Here is a 13,366-nt window from a genome sequence, read left to right on the forward strand (position 1 = left end):
AAATGCTAGAGATACTTAATTCTTGATTTCCCATAAGTCTTATTATTCTATCGTCTGTTCATGGGTCTCAGAAACTACGTAAGTTGGTAAAGTTTACTTCATGGTTTTAATCAGAGACATAATGGTCTTATGACATTCCGAGAGGTTTTATTGACATACTTCTCATGCATTGCATTCATTTATACATGTACATTGACACATGATCAGACGGCGTTATATACGCGTATGTATGTATATATATGTATGTGGGATATGAGAAAAGGTTACGGCATTATATAGGCACCACCACCTGATCAGCTGGTATACAATGATGATGTTTCCCACAATGACTGAAATATGACTCAGACGGCATTATATACGTGTATATATGTATATATATGTATATGGAATATGGTAAAAGGTTATGGCGCTATATACACACCACCACTTGATCAGTTGGTATACGTTAATGATTTGCCCACAAGGCTGAGATGATATGATGGGATGTCCTCAGAGGCTTGACGATGTTATGAACACATGTACCTATGCACGACATAACATACATACGCATATGCATGACACTATGAGTATTTCATTATTTATAGAGTTATTCAGACTTACATGTCGAGTCTTTTACCCCATGTTTCTCTCATGTTTATTATTTACTGGTTTTCATTCCTTACATACTCGGTACATTATTTGTACTGACGTCCCTTTTTCTTGGGGACGATGCGTTTCATGCCCACAGGTCCTGATAGATAGGTCGAGAGTCCTCCAAGTAGGCTATCAGCTCAGCGGAAGGTGTTGGTGCGCTCCATTCATCCGGAGTTGCTTCTTTGGTCAGTATGATTAGTACATGTGTTGATTGGTATGGCACGACCCTATCCCGACCTTTATGATATTATGTATTCTTAGAGGCTTCTAGACAGATGTCATGTATACAAATACTTGTATGGCCTTGTCGGCCTATGTTTTGAGTATATAAAGAATCATGCCGACCTTGTAGGTTTGTACTTCATATGTATAAGTTTGTATTCTCTTATGCTTTACTCCGGTTCATTTACTTATGATAGAATGATATGAAAGATACATTATGTTGGTACTCGGTTTGGGTCGTGACAGACCCGATGCTATTGCTTCAGATGATGTTATTACAAGTATTGTCTTAGTCTACCACAAATATGCCTCTGTGTTATTTGATCCCCGTTCTACTTTTTCATATATTTCATCATATTTTGCTCGTTATTGGATACGCCCCGTGAGTCTGTTGTTTCATCTGTTCATATATTTACTCTGGTAGGCGATACTATTATTGTGGACCGTGTGTACCGGTCATGTGTAGTGATTATTGGGTGTCTGGAGACCCAAGTGGACCTTTTGTTGCGGTGTATGGTGGACTTTGATATGATATTGGGCATGGATTGGTTGTCTCCGTGTCATGCTATTTTGGACTATCATACTAAGACAGTGACGTTGGCTATGCCGGGTGTGCTACCGATTGAGTGGCGAGGTTCAACTAATTTTGTCCCCAGTAGGGTGATTTTGTTCTTAAAGGCCCAGCGGATGGTTGGGAAAGGTTGTATTGCATATTTAGCCTTTGTGAGGGATGTCAGTGCAGAGACACCTAGTATTGAATCTATTCCTGTATTGAGGGATTTTTCCGATGTGTTTCCTGCAGACCTGCCTGGCATGCCATCGGATAGGGATATTGATTTTGGTATTGATCTGGTGCCGGACACTCAGCCCATTTCTATTCCACCGTATCGTATGGCACCAGCGGAGTTGAAGGAGTTAAAGGAGCAGTTTCAAGAACTCCTTGTTAAGGGGTTTATTCGGCCTAGTGTGTCGCCTTGAGGTGCGCCTGTTCTATTTGTGAAGAAGAAGGATGGCACGATGAGGATGTGCATTGATTATAGGCAGTTGAACAAAGTAACAATCAAGAACAAGTATCCTTTGCCTCGTATCGATGATTTATTTGACCGGTTTCAGGGAGCAAAATTGTTCTCCCAGATTGATCTTCGTTCAGGTTATCACCAGCTGAAGATCAGGGACTCGGATATTCTTAAGACATCATTCGGGACCCGATATGGTCATTATGAGTTCCTGGTGATGTCTTTTGGGCTGAGCAACGCCCCAGCAGCATTCATGCATTTGATGAACAACGTGTTTCGGTCTTATCTCGACTCGTTTGTCATAGTTTTCATTGATGATATTCTAGTGTATTTGTATAGTTAGGAGGAGCACACAGAGCATTTGAGAGTTGTGTTACAGAGATTGGGGGAGGAGAAACAATATGCAAAGTTCTCCAAATGTGAGTTTTGGCTCAGTTCAGTGGCTTTCTTGGGGCACGTGATGTTCAGTGAGGGCATTCATGTTAATCTGAAGAAGATAGAGGTGGTTCAGAGTTGGCCCAGACCGTCCTCAGCAATAGAGATTCACAACTTTCTTGGATTGGGGGGTTATTACTGTAGGTTTGTTCAGGGATTTTCGTCTATCGCATCACCCTTGACCAAGTTGACTCAAAAGGGTGCTCCATTCAGGTGGTCGGATGAGTGTGAGGAGAGCTTTTAGAAGCTCAAGACTGGCTTGACCACATCTTTAGTGTTAGTTTTGCCATCAATTTTAGGTTCATATATCATGTATTGTGATGCTTCGAGAGTTAGTATTGGGTGTTGATTGATGCATGCGGGTAGAGTTATTGCTTATGCTTCTCGTTAGTTAAAGCCCCATGAGAAGAACTACCATGTTCATGATTTCGAGTTGGCTGTCATTGTTCACGCATTGAAGATTTGGAGACATTATTTGTATGGTGTGTCTTGTGAGGTGTTTACTGATCATTGTAGCCTCCAGCACTTGTTCAAGCAAAAAGATCTCAATTTGAGGCAGCAGAGATGGTTTGAGCTGCTAAAGGACTATGATATCACTATGTTTTACCATCTGTGGAAGGCTAATGTGTTGGTCGATGCCTTGAGTAGTTGGCGTATATTACTGCTGGACAGAGACCTCTTGCAGTTGATGTTCAAGCCTTGGCCAATCGATTTGTGAGGTTGGATATTTCAGAGCCCAGTCGGGTATTGGCTTGTGTGATTTATCGCTCTTCCTTATTTGATCACATCAGAGAGCGCCAGTATAATGATCCTTATTTGCTTGTCCTTAAGGATAGAGTTCAGCAAGGCGATGCAAGAGATGTGACTATTGGTGATGATGGGGTGTTGAGGATGCAAGGGCAGATATGTCTGCCCAATATAGATGGGCTTCGGGAGTTGATTCTAGAGGAGTCCCATAGCTCGCAGTATTCCATTCATCCGGGTGCCGCAAAGATATATCAATATCTAAGACAACATTATTGGTGGAGGAGAATAAAGAAGGACATTGTGGGATTTGTAGCTCGGTGTCTCAATTGTCAGCAGGTGAAATATGAACATCATAGACCGGGTGGCTTGCTTCAGCGGATGGATATTCCAGAGTGAAAGTGGGAGCGGATTACCATGGACTTTGTAGTTGGACTCCTACAGACTTTGAAGAAGTTCAATGCTATTTGGGTGATTATGGATCGGCTGACCAAGTCCGCACACTTCATTCCTGTGTGTACTACCTATTCTTCAGAGCATTTGGAAAGGATCTGTATCCAAAAGATTGTTCATTTGTATGGTGTCCCAGTTTCCATCATTTCAGATAGAGGTACTCAGTTTACTTTGCAGTTTTGGAGGGTCGTGCAGTGAGAGTTGGGTACTCAGGTTGAGTTTAGCACAACCTTTCACCCTCAGACGGACGGGCTATCCAAGAGTACTATTCAGATATGGAGGACATGTTGTGCGCTTGCATCATTTATTTTGGAGGGTCATGGGATCAGTTTCTACCGCTCGTGGAGTTTGCTTATAACAACAGTTATCAGTCGAGTATTTAGATGGCTCCATATGAGGCTTTGTATGGGAGACGGTGTAGATCTTCAGTTGGTTGGTTTGAGCCGGGTGAGGCTAGGCTATTGAGTACAGACTTGGTGCAGGATGATTTAGACAAGGTGAAGGTGATTCAGGAGCGGCTTCGTACAGCGCAATCGAGATAAAAGAGTTATGCTAATAAGAAGGTTTGTGATGTGTCCTACATGGTTGGTGAGAAGGTTCTATTGAATGTCTCACCTATGAAGGGTGTTATGAGATTTCAGAAGAAGGGTAAATTGAGTCCTCGATTCATTGGGCCTTTTGAGGTGCTTCGGAGGATTGGGGAGGTGGCTTATGAGCTTGCTTTGCCACCTAGCTTATCGAGTGTGCATCCAGTATTTTATGTTTCTATGCTCCGGAAGTATATTGGCAATTTGTCTCATGTTTTGGATTTCAGCACGGTTCAGATAGATGATGATTTCACTTATGATGTGGAGCCAGTAGCCATTTTGGAGCATCAGGTTCGAAAGTTGAGGTCAAAGGATATAGCTTTAGTGAAAGTGTAGTGGATAGGTCGGCCCGTGGAGGAGGCTACCTGGGACACCGAGCGGGAGATGCGGAGAGATATTCTCACCTATTCGAGGCTTCAGGTATGTTTCTTGACTCGTTCGAGGATGACCGTTTGTTTAAGAGGGGGAGGATATAATGACCCGGTCGGTCGCTTCATGAGTTACAGCTTCGTTTCTCCCATTTCTACTACTTTATGTCTTGTTTAGCTGTATTATGTGGCATCGTGTTGGTTAGTTTGGGTTCGGAGAGATTTTGTAGAGAAATGAGACACTTAGTCTCTTAAGTTGGCCTTTTAGTTGGAAAAGTCAACCGGAAAGTTGAATAGTGAGAAAACGATCACGGAATTAGGTTTTTATGATTCAAATAGCTTCGGGAGGTGATTTGAGACTTAGGAGCGTGATCGGAATGCGTTTTGGAGGTCCGGAGTATATTTAGGCTTGAATTGACGAAATTGGAATTAGGCATTTTCCGGTTGATAGGGGAGATTTTGATATAGGGGTCGGAATGGAATTCCGGAACTTGAAGTAGGTCCGTTGTGGAATTTATGATGTGGGTGCAAAATTTCAAGTCATTCAGACGAGGTTTGATAGACTTTTTGATCAAAATCAGAATTCGAAAATTTTTGGAGTTCTTAGGCTTGAATCCGTGGTTGATTTGATGTTTTGAGTGTTCCAAAGGTTGGATCAAGTTTTAATGATGATATGGGATATGTTGGCATGTTTGGTTGAGGTCCCGAGGGCCTCGGGTGAGTTTCGGGTGGTTAAACGGATCAAGTTCATGTTTGAAAAGTTGCAGATTTTCTGGTTTTAATTGCAGGCATTTTTTGTTCTTCGCGATCGCGTATGAGTGTTTGCGATTGCGTAGGCTCAGTTGGGTAGGGGTGAAAATTGTTCTATGCAATCGCAAAGGTAAGGGCACGATCGCAGTAGGCTGTGAAATTGTTGTTCGCGAACGCGTGGCCAGGGTCGTGTTTGCGTAGAAGGGGATGAGCTGGTGAGAGGGGTATTGGATTGTTCTATGCGATTGCGTGGGCGAGGCCGTGATCGCGGAAGGTATCCAAGGCAGTGCTATGAGATTGCGTGGTGTGTTATGCGATCGCGTAGGGTTAAAAGGAGGGAAGTCAGATTTGTGCTTCGCGATCACGAGGCATTTTCTACGATCGCGATTAATGAATTTAAATCACTGGGCAGAATGTTTAAAAGGCCTTTTTCGCAATTTTTTGCCATAGTTCACAATTTTTGAGTCGGTTTTGGAGCTTCTTGAGGGAGATTGAAGAGGGAATTCAAGAGAACTTCTTTGAGGTAATATTACTGAACCTAAAACTCGATCCTATATTGATTCTTACTTGTTTACACATGAAATTAGTGGGATTTGAAGCCTAAAATTGGGGAGTTAGGGCTTGAAATTGGAGACTTTGATTTGAGTATTTGAGGGGTCGTTCGTGGTTGGATTTTGATGTATTTGATATGTATGAACTAGTGAGAGTTTAAGGATTCCAGTTTTTTGATTTTTATCGGAATCCAAGGCGTGGGCCCGGGGGTTGGGTTTGGCCAATTCCGGAATTCTTGATATAAATTTATTATTTTCGAGTGGGCTTTGTTCCTTTAGCATATTTTTATGGTATGGTACTATTTTTGGTTAGATTTGGAGCATCCGGAGGCCAAGTCGAGAGGTAAAGGCATCGCGGGCTAGAGCTCTGACTGAGTTGAGGTAAGTAATGATTGTAAATGTTGTCCTGAGGGTATGAAACCCCGGATTTCACGTCCGTTGTGCTACTTTAAGTTGACGCACACGCTAGATGACGAGCGTGGGGTCGTGTACCTTTGGGGATTGTGACTTAGTCCGTCCCATTTGACTGTTAAGTCACGTATTTGATTGAAATCTATTTGATATCATTGTATTTTGGAAAGTATTATCATGTTTTGGGCTGAATGCCATATTTGGGCCTCGTGCCAACTGTTTTGGACCCTTATGGGATTTTTACTTCTATTCCTCACTGTTTTAACTTTATACTTGTACTCGAGTATGATGTATTCTACTATTTTCATAACTCAGCCAAATTTACTTGTTTTGACATTTTAAATGATATTTTGGGCTGAGCATGTTTTACTGTTGCCCGAGTGGCTTGAGAGATGACTGAGTGAGGCCGAGGGCCTGTGTTGTGAGAATATTATGGGATCGGGCTATGCGCCATAGCAAGTTGTACTGATTCGTGATTTTAAGGTTGAGGGCCTAATTTGATTACTCCACGAGATGACTTGTTATAGCACTTAGGCTGTAGGAGCCCCTCCAGAATCTGCACAACCCCACTGAGCGCGGGTACCCAGTGTGAGATGTGACATTGCTCGAGGGGCTGTTGTTGTAGACATTTGGACCCTCCCCAAGATTTTATATATTTTAGCATTTAAATATTTAGTTTAGGTCTAATATAGTTATTTCAACTAGCTTTAACTCTTTTACTTTATTTTTATCACAAAAATGAAAATTACAAAAATAGTTTCATTAATATTTTGTAGTCATACTATTTTACAAGGATTTTTATTTTTATATAATCTGGAAAAAATACCAAAATAGTCTCACAACATAATACTGTTTATTTTGATTAATTAAGATTAGTTTTATATTTTTATATTATAAATTGTATATAATTTTAGAAGGAAAAATTAGTTTTGGATTGGTTTATCCCATTTTAATGAATTTTGTAGTCCATTTTTAATCTTTGGCCCAATTTTAAGGCCCAATAAGACCAAGCCCATACTCCCTTAACCTGAAAAAATCTTTCTTCTTAACCCTAGACATGAGACACAACATAAAGGACGTGACAAAAAAAATCATCAGCCATTGTTTTAGGGGAAAAAGCTTTGAGCACCCTTTCTTCCTCATTAGAAAATCCTAGAGAACTCCCTTGAAGGAACCAGCCACAACTCCCAAGAACAACCCGCCCTCAACGTCGTCGTCTTCTTCTTCTTCTTCAGAGCAAAGAGAACAAGCAGTGACTAAGACCCTTCAGCCATAGCTTCTTCTTGGTCTTCACCCTGAACGAACCTATAGCAACCTAATACACAAAAGAGGAGCCGTTTTCCATCATCTGACCACACCCTCGATGAGCGACTTAATACACACAGCAAGAGAAGCAACGACCCTTCTTCTTCAAGCCGTTGTCTCACGACCAACGACCTTCTTCTTCCAAAGCAAAGAGCAGTAGCAGACCACCCCAAATAGAGAAATACCTCCCTCCCTCGTTTGGCTTTTGTTGGTTTCTATGTCGCTGTCGAGCTGGCCAAAATCCGGCGGGCCTTTATAGCGGTTATTCCAAAATCTCCAAGAAACAATCAGCAACCCTCCCTTCTGAAGATGTTGAAAAACTCTAGCCCTAATCTCTAAGCTTCAGCGGCCAGAATTTCAAAAAAAAACAGTGACGAGAGGGAAAAGATGAGTTCGGCCATTATGGTCATTTTCTTCTATTTTTGTTCTTTTTCTGTTGTTACAAGCGCACACAGTTAGGTAAAAAGAACGGACAGAATTGAGGAGGAAAATTTGGGTTTTTATTTTTGGTTTTCAAGTATGGAAATGGAGTTAAGTCGAGTTTGATTCGAGTTTGTCGCTGATTGGAGGTCCGTGTTAAAGTTGAGGTTGTCATTTGTGGTTCATGCCGGAGTTTCTGTTGCGATGTTTGTTTTTCGTTTGGTTTAGATGCCGGACTTCGTCACATTTGTACGTTTTAGCCAAAAAATCAATTTGGAGAATATATCTTGTTGAGGTCCATATCTCTCTCTCTCTTTAATCAGAAGTTTAATACTCTGCTGTGATACTTATCTATAGAATTACTCATGCTAATCTAGTTGATTAACTGGATGTATTATTGCTAGTGTGTCATATTGAATGGCTGATTATTAGTTGATTTTTGAGTTGAAATGATGGATTTAGGAAGAACAATAATTAATGAATCCTGGAGAAAGCATGATTTTAGTTTTTTGGCCATGGGGAATCTGCTCTTGAAACATAAAAGTTGTTAGACCATGGGTTAAATTAAAAATAAAATGAATAGTATGGGCAGAGAGATGGATTTCATGGAGATTTGTTTTTTTTAATTATTTTTATTTGATTTCTTTACTTTGGGATCATTAGTAGTTTCAAGCACGCTCTTAATTAATCTATTATCGTAATTGTGTACACGTTTGCGTGATATAATTACAATTCTAAAAATAAAATCGAGGTGTACGTTCGCGCAACTTCGGTCAAATTTTCTTAACAATAATAAAGCGTGATTAATTGTGGACACGTACGCGTGACATGATTTTTACGCGCCAAATGAAATGAGTACACGTACGCGTGACTCATTTTAGGATAATTTCCTAATTAAAAAAGGTGAATGGACATAGGTTTTAAAATAAGTAATTAGACAATTTAATCAAGCCAAGTATAATTAAAGAGACCGTGCTAAAACCACGGAATCCAGAAATGCCTAACACTTTCTCCCTGGTTAACAGAATTCCTTACCCGAATTTTTGTATTTCGCGGACCATAAATAGAGTCATCTTTCTCGATTAGGGATTTTTAAACCTGTGATTTGGGACACCATAAATAATCCCAAGTGGTGACTTTGAATTTGAATAAATAATCTCATTTCGATTATTGTAACTTTAATTGAAAAAATTCCCTTATATCCCTTTCGGGTAAAAAAAGGAGGTGTGTCAGCTCTGACAACTCTGCTGGGGAACAAGAACCCAGAATCTCTGGTTTAGGGTTCAAGAATCGAGCTTGTTAATGTGATTTTTACTTGGCTTTATTTATTGTTGATATTACTGTATTTTGTGGACATAATGTCCTAATTGCCGTTTATTTACCGCTTTGATAGTATTTGAATTGTATTAAAATGCGTTCTTACGCTTCCCTTCTGAGTCTTCTAAAAATATGGTGCACACGTACGCGTGGCCATCTTTTTGTTAGGAGTCATACCAAATAGAACGAGGTTGGGTCAGTAACTAAGCCTAGTAGACTTTCGTGCTCCCGATACGTTGCCCCCACCTCGGCTCGAGTTGTCCTCTCAGGTAAGCCAGGTCTAGAACACAACCCCAGGTCCAAACTTAGAATAACATAGTCTCATGTCGGATCCCTAGTAGGAACGTTTGTTTGCATCACGTGCATTTGACTTTGGGGACTCAACATAGGGGTTCGGTCCGTCTAGGACAGGTATACCCAAATTAAAAGATCATCTTGATGCCTCTTATGTGCTACATGTTCCATTCTTCAAGGGTAAAAAGGGGTCATTTGGCGGACTAATGATGGTTGAGGGTAAATGAGAGAAAAGAGGGTGAAGTGTGAAAATAAAGCAAGTAGGACCAGTTATTTTTTTCTTTCACATTTTTTAAGAAAAAGACAAAAAAAAATAAAAAATCCCAAAAAATATTTTGCACTTTCCCATTATTTTCCTGGAAAAAAAAATCAAAAAAAAGGGGAAAAAAAAATCCAAAAAGAGTTTACATACTTCATCATTTTTTCAAAAAAGACAAAAAATATGTTTTCTCCAAATTAGTTATTTTTTTATTTCTCGCCCGTATCCAATCTTCCCGAACTACGCATACCTGATTCTCGTCTTTCGGGGAGCGATACGTAGGCAGCCCACATAGGGTTCGGTCTTCCTAGTGAGTTTTAGGTTCTTAGCTTCGCGGGGTCTTAGCCAAATATTGCATGTCTAGCCACTTTTTGCCATATAGGCCGTTTTGCCAAAATAACTTTAAACATGTCTTGCATGTGTCCAACAGGAAGTGTTATTGTCTCACATATTATTCTAAGTTTTTAACTCTATTTGGTCTTATTTTTCTCATACAGGTGTGGATTTACTCACCAGAGCTTGAGCATGACAGACGCCCTAGGACTATCTTGTTAAGATCACTCATTGAGGAGTTTCTTAAGGAGATTTTTTTTATGCTTTGAGTATGTTTTTCTTTTTATGTCGTGTTTTACCTTCTAATTTTGTACAGTAATATCGGGTCTTTTAGGTGATGTTAGAGTCTGTCATAGTCTAGTTAAGTTTGTTGAGTCTTTTGTAATTAAACTTCCTATTTTATATTCGAAAAATGTGTTATAAATCAAAAATCCAACAAAAAAAGAGATTTTGCGTTTTTATATTTTCGTTAGAAGTTTTCTTTAGAATACCAATTCTAGAAATTAAAAAAAAATCTTTTGAGGTGGTTTCCCTTTAGGAAACTAATATCTAGAACTCAAAATAAAAAAAATTGCTTTTATATTTTCTTTAGTATATTAAGACTAAAAATTCAAACAAAAAAAAGAATTTTCTTTTGAGGTTCTTCTTTGTGAAAATAAAAAAAACAAAAAAATATATTCTTTTTATTTTCACTAGAACTTTAGGACATTATATATAGAAGAAAAAAAACATACTTTGTCTTTTGTTTATCCTTAGCGTTCCTCCATTAGGTAATCAAAAACAGAAATCCAAAAATATTTTTTTTTTCTTTTCATTTCTGATTTCTCCTTTCGAAACTTTTCTTTAAGATATCAAATGAAAATTCAAAATATTTTTCTTCGGTTTATTCTTTAGATTTCCTTCCTATAAAAGAAAATCAAAAAATATTTTTTTTCTTTTATTGTTTTTTCCTTAATAATTTCTCATAGAGTAATCTGTTTCAAAAAGAAAAGATATATACTCGTTTAAGCATGAGTTTAGAATAGGTTATAGAATATCAAGTCTAGAAAATTCAAAAAAAAATTGCTTCTTTTATTTTTCTTTTCTCATCAGAATAGTCATTAAGGAAAAAGAACATTAGTAGTTTATTCTACTCTCAATTTTCCAGAACTACGCATGATTTGATTCAAGAGGGACATGATATGTAGGCAACCTACATAGGGTTCAATCGAATTATTCAAAAAAATAAAAATAAAAATCAATCAAGAAAAAAGAGAATGAAGTTATGGGACGTGAGAAATGAAAGGAAAGAAAAGAGCGATAAGCAAAAGAAAAGAAGAGAAAGGAAATAAAAAACCAAGCGGTACTAGAAAGGAAAATGAAGAAGGAAACGGGGCAAGAAGAGTGAAATTGGGATGATGCCATCTGACCTTCGCACCCTCGAAGTCATTTTAAAACCACTAACTGTGACTAAGTGCATTGCACAAAAAGTGAGATTATCTTATGTTAAATACCCTAACGCTAACATGATGACTTCATTTGTTCCTCTTTGTTATCTTCATTATAGCAGAAGGGTGGTTGATTTGTGGTTCTTAAAGTGATAATTCTTCTCTACAACATAAAGTTGAACGGTAGTGGCAGATGATAACAGAATTGAGTTGGTTGATACTGGTGCCCAAAAGCAATTGGTTGAATAGGACAATGGGTTGGTTGAAGAGATAAGGATGTTAAGACAACACATAACACACATGTATCGGGCTTGGATGACTGGGAAGACACCACTCCCGCCACCACCTAGCTTCCTAGATGCTACCCTTATCCAAACTCTGGTCATAGTGCCAGATGATCCCCCATATTCTCCAGATTCTCCCGCTTATCACAACTTTCTCAACCACCCTAGTAGCTCCATCACTCGTCCTCCAACTATCTTTCCCAAAAATTGCTCTCCTATCATATCCACTATCGTCACGATCACAACTTCTCAACAATCTTCCCTTCATAGATCCAACAATGAACACCCACTCAAAACTCATTATGCCGAATACTAAACCCCAGAGCTAGCCCACCAGGTCCCGAACTCATATGATCATACCTCTCAGAATGAGCCTCATGTTGAGAATGAAAAGTTCACAAGGAAAGAGGAGCGAGGTGAGATATCCAGAAAGCTGAAAGGTATAGAGCAATCCTTAAAGAACATGTAAGAGAGGGGAAATCAAATTAACGTGTCTTACAATGACTTATGTATGTTCCCTGATGTTCATCTTCCCGCGGGGTTTAAAATTCCAAAGTTTAACTTGTATAATGGACGTAGAGATCCAGTAGCCCATTTGAGGGGTTATTGCACTGCAATGAGAAGTCTTGGCAGGAAAGATGAGTTATTGATGGCATATTTCAGTGAAAGCCTGACTGGGGCAGCCTTGGAATGGCATACTCGTCAAGATGTCAGCAAGTGGCATATATGGGATGACATGGCTCAAGATTTTGTTCGACACTTTCAGTATAATATAGACATTATCCCAGACCGTTCCTCCCTTTCTAAGATGGAAAAGAATCTCAATGAGAGCTTTAGGGAATATGGACTCAGATGGAGGGAACAAGCTGCTCGGGTCAGCCCCCTGGTTGGTGAAGAAGAAATGGTTGAGCTTTTCCTATAAGCTCAGGGGCCCGCCTACTTCAGTCATTTGTTCCCGGCCTTGGGTAAACCTTTCAATGATGTGGTAAAAATGGGTGAGATGGTAGAGGAAGGAATCAAGTCAAGCAAAATCATGAGTTATTCTGCATTGAAAGACACTACAGAAGACGTTCAGAACATCTAATTAAGTTTGGGTGGAAGAAAGAGAAATAGAAAAGATGTTGTTGAGCCCCGCCAATGACAGGATCCAGTGAGAATTACTACTCAATGCTTTCAGCCTCAATATCAACCCCATGGATATCCCTGTGCTCCAGATAATCATCCACAATGCTACTTCTCTCCACAAAATCCCCAAAGTCATACCTTACTTTCCCAGTACTCCATCCACAATGTACCACCATATGCTCCACATCCATAGGACCCGCGATGGCCTGCACCATTTCAGCAAATATCTTACCTGCCTCCTCAAGCATATCAACCACCTACCCGTAAAAGGTTCCAGTCGAGGCTAGAGTACAAAATGAAAAGGCAATAGGAAAAAGAAAAAACCTTCACTCTTATTGGAGAATCATATGCCAGTTTATTCCAAAGGTTGAGGCAATTGGACATGTTGAAGCCGATTCAGATAAAAATTCTAAACCCTCTTCCAAAGAATTT

General features: G+C 39.5%; 1 long non-coding RNA gene across 1 annotated transcript; it reads left to right on the forward strand.

Annotated features, from left to right (window-relative positions):
- The first annotated feature begins 7,241 nt into the window (after positions 1-7,241).
- LOC142172911 (uncharacterized) lies at positions 7,242-10,529 on the forward strand. Its single transcript, XR_012702089.1, has 2 exons — positions 7,242-8,190; positions 10,263-10,529. It is a non-coding gene; the product is annotated as an uncharacterized LOC142172911 (long non-coding RNA).
- The last annotated feature ends 2,837 nt before the right edge of the window (positions 10,530-13,366 follow it).

This window comes from Nicotiana tabacum, chromosome 18 (assembly GCF_000715075.1).
Source record: "Nicotiana tabacum cultivar K326 chromosome 18, ASM71507v2, whole genome shotgun sequence".
Classification (NCBI taxonomy): Eukaryota; Viridiplantae; Streptophyta; class Magnoliopsida; order Solanales; family Solanaceae; genus Nicotiana; species Nicotiana tabacum.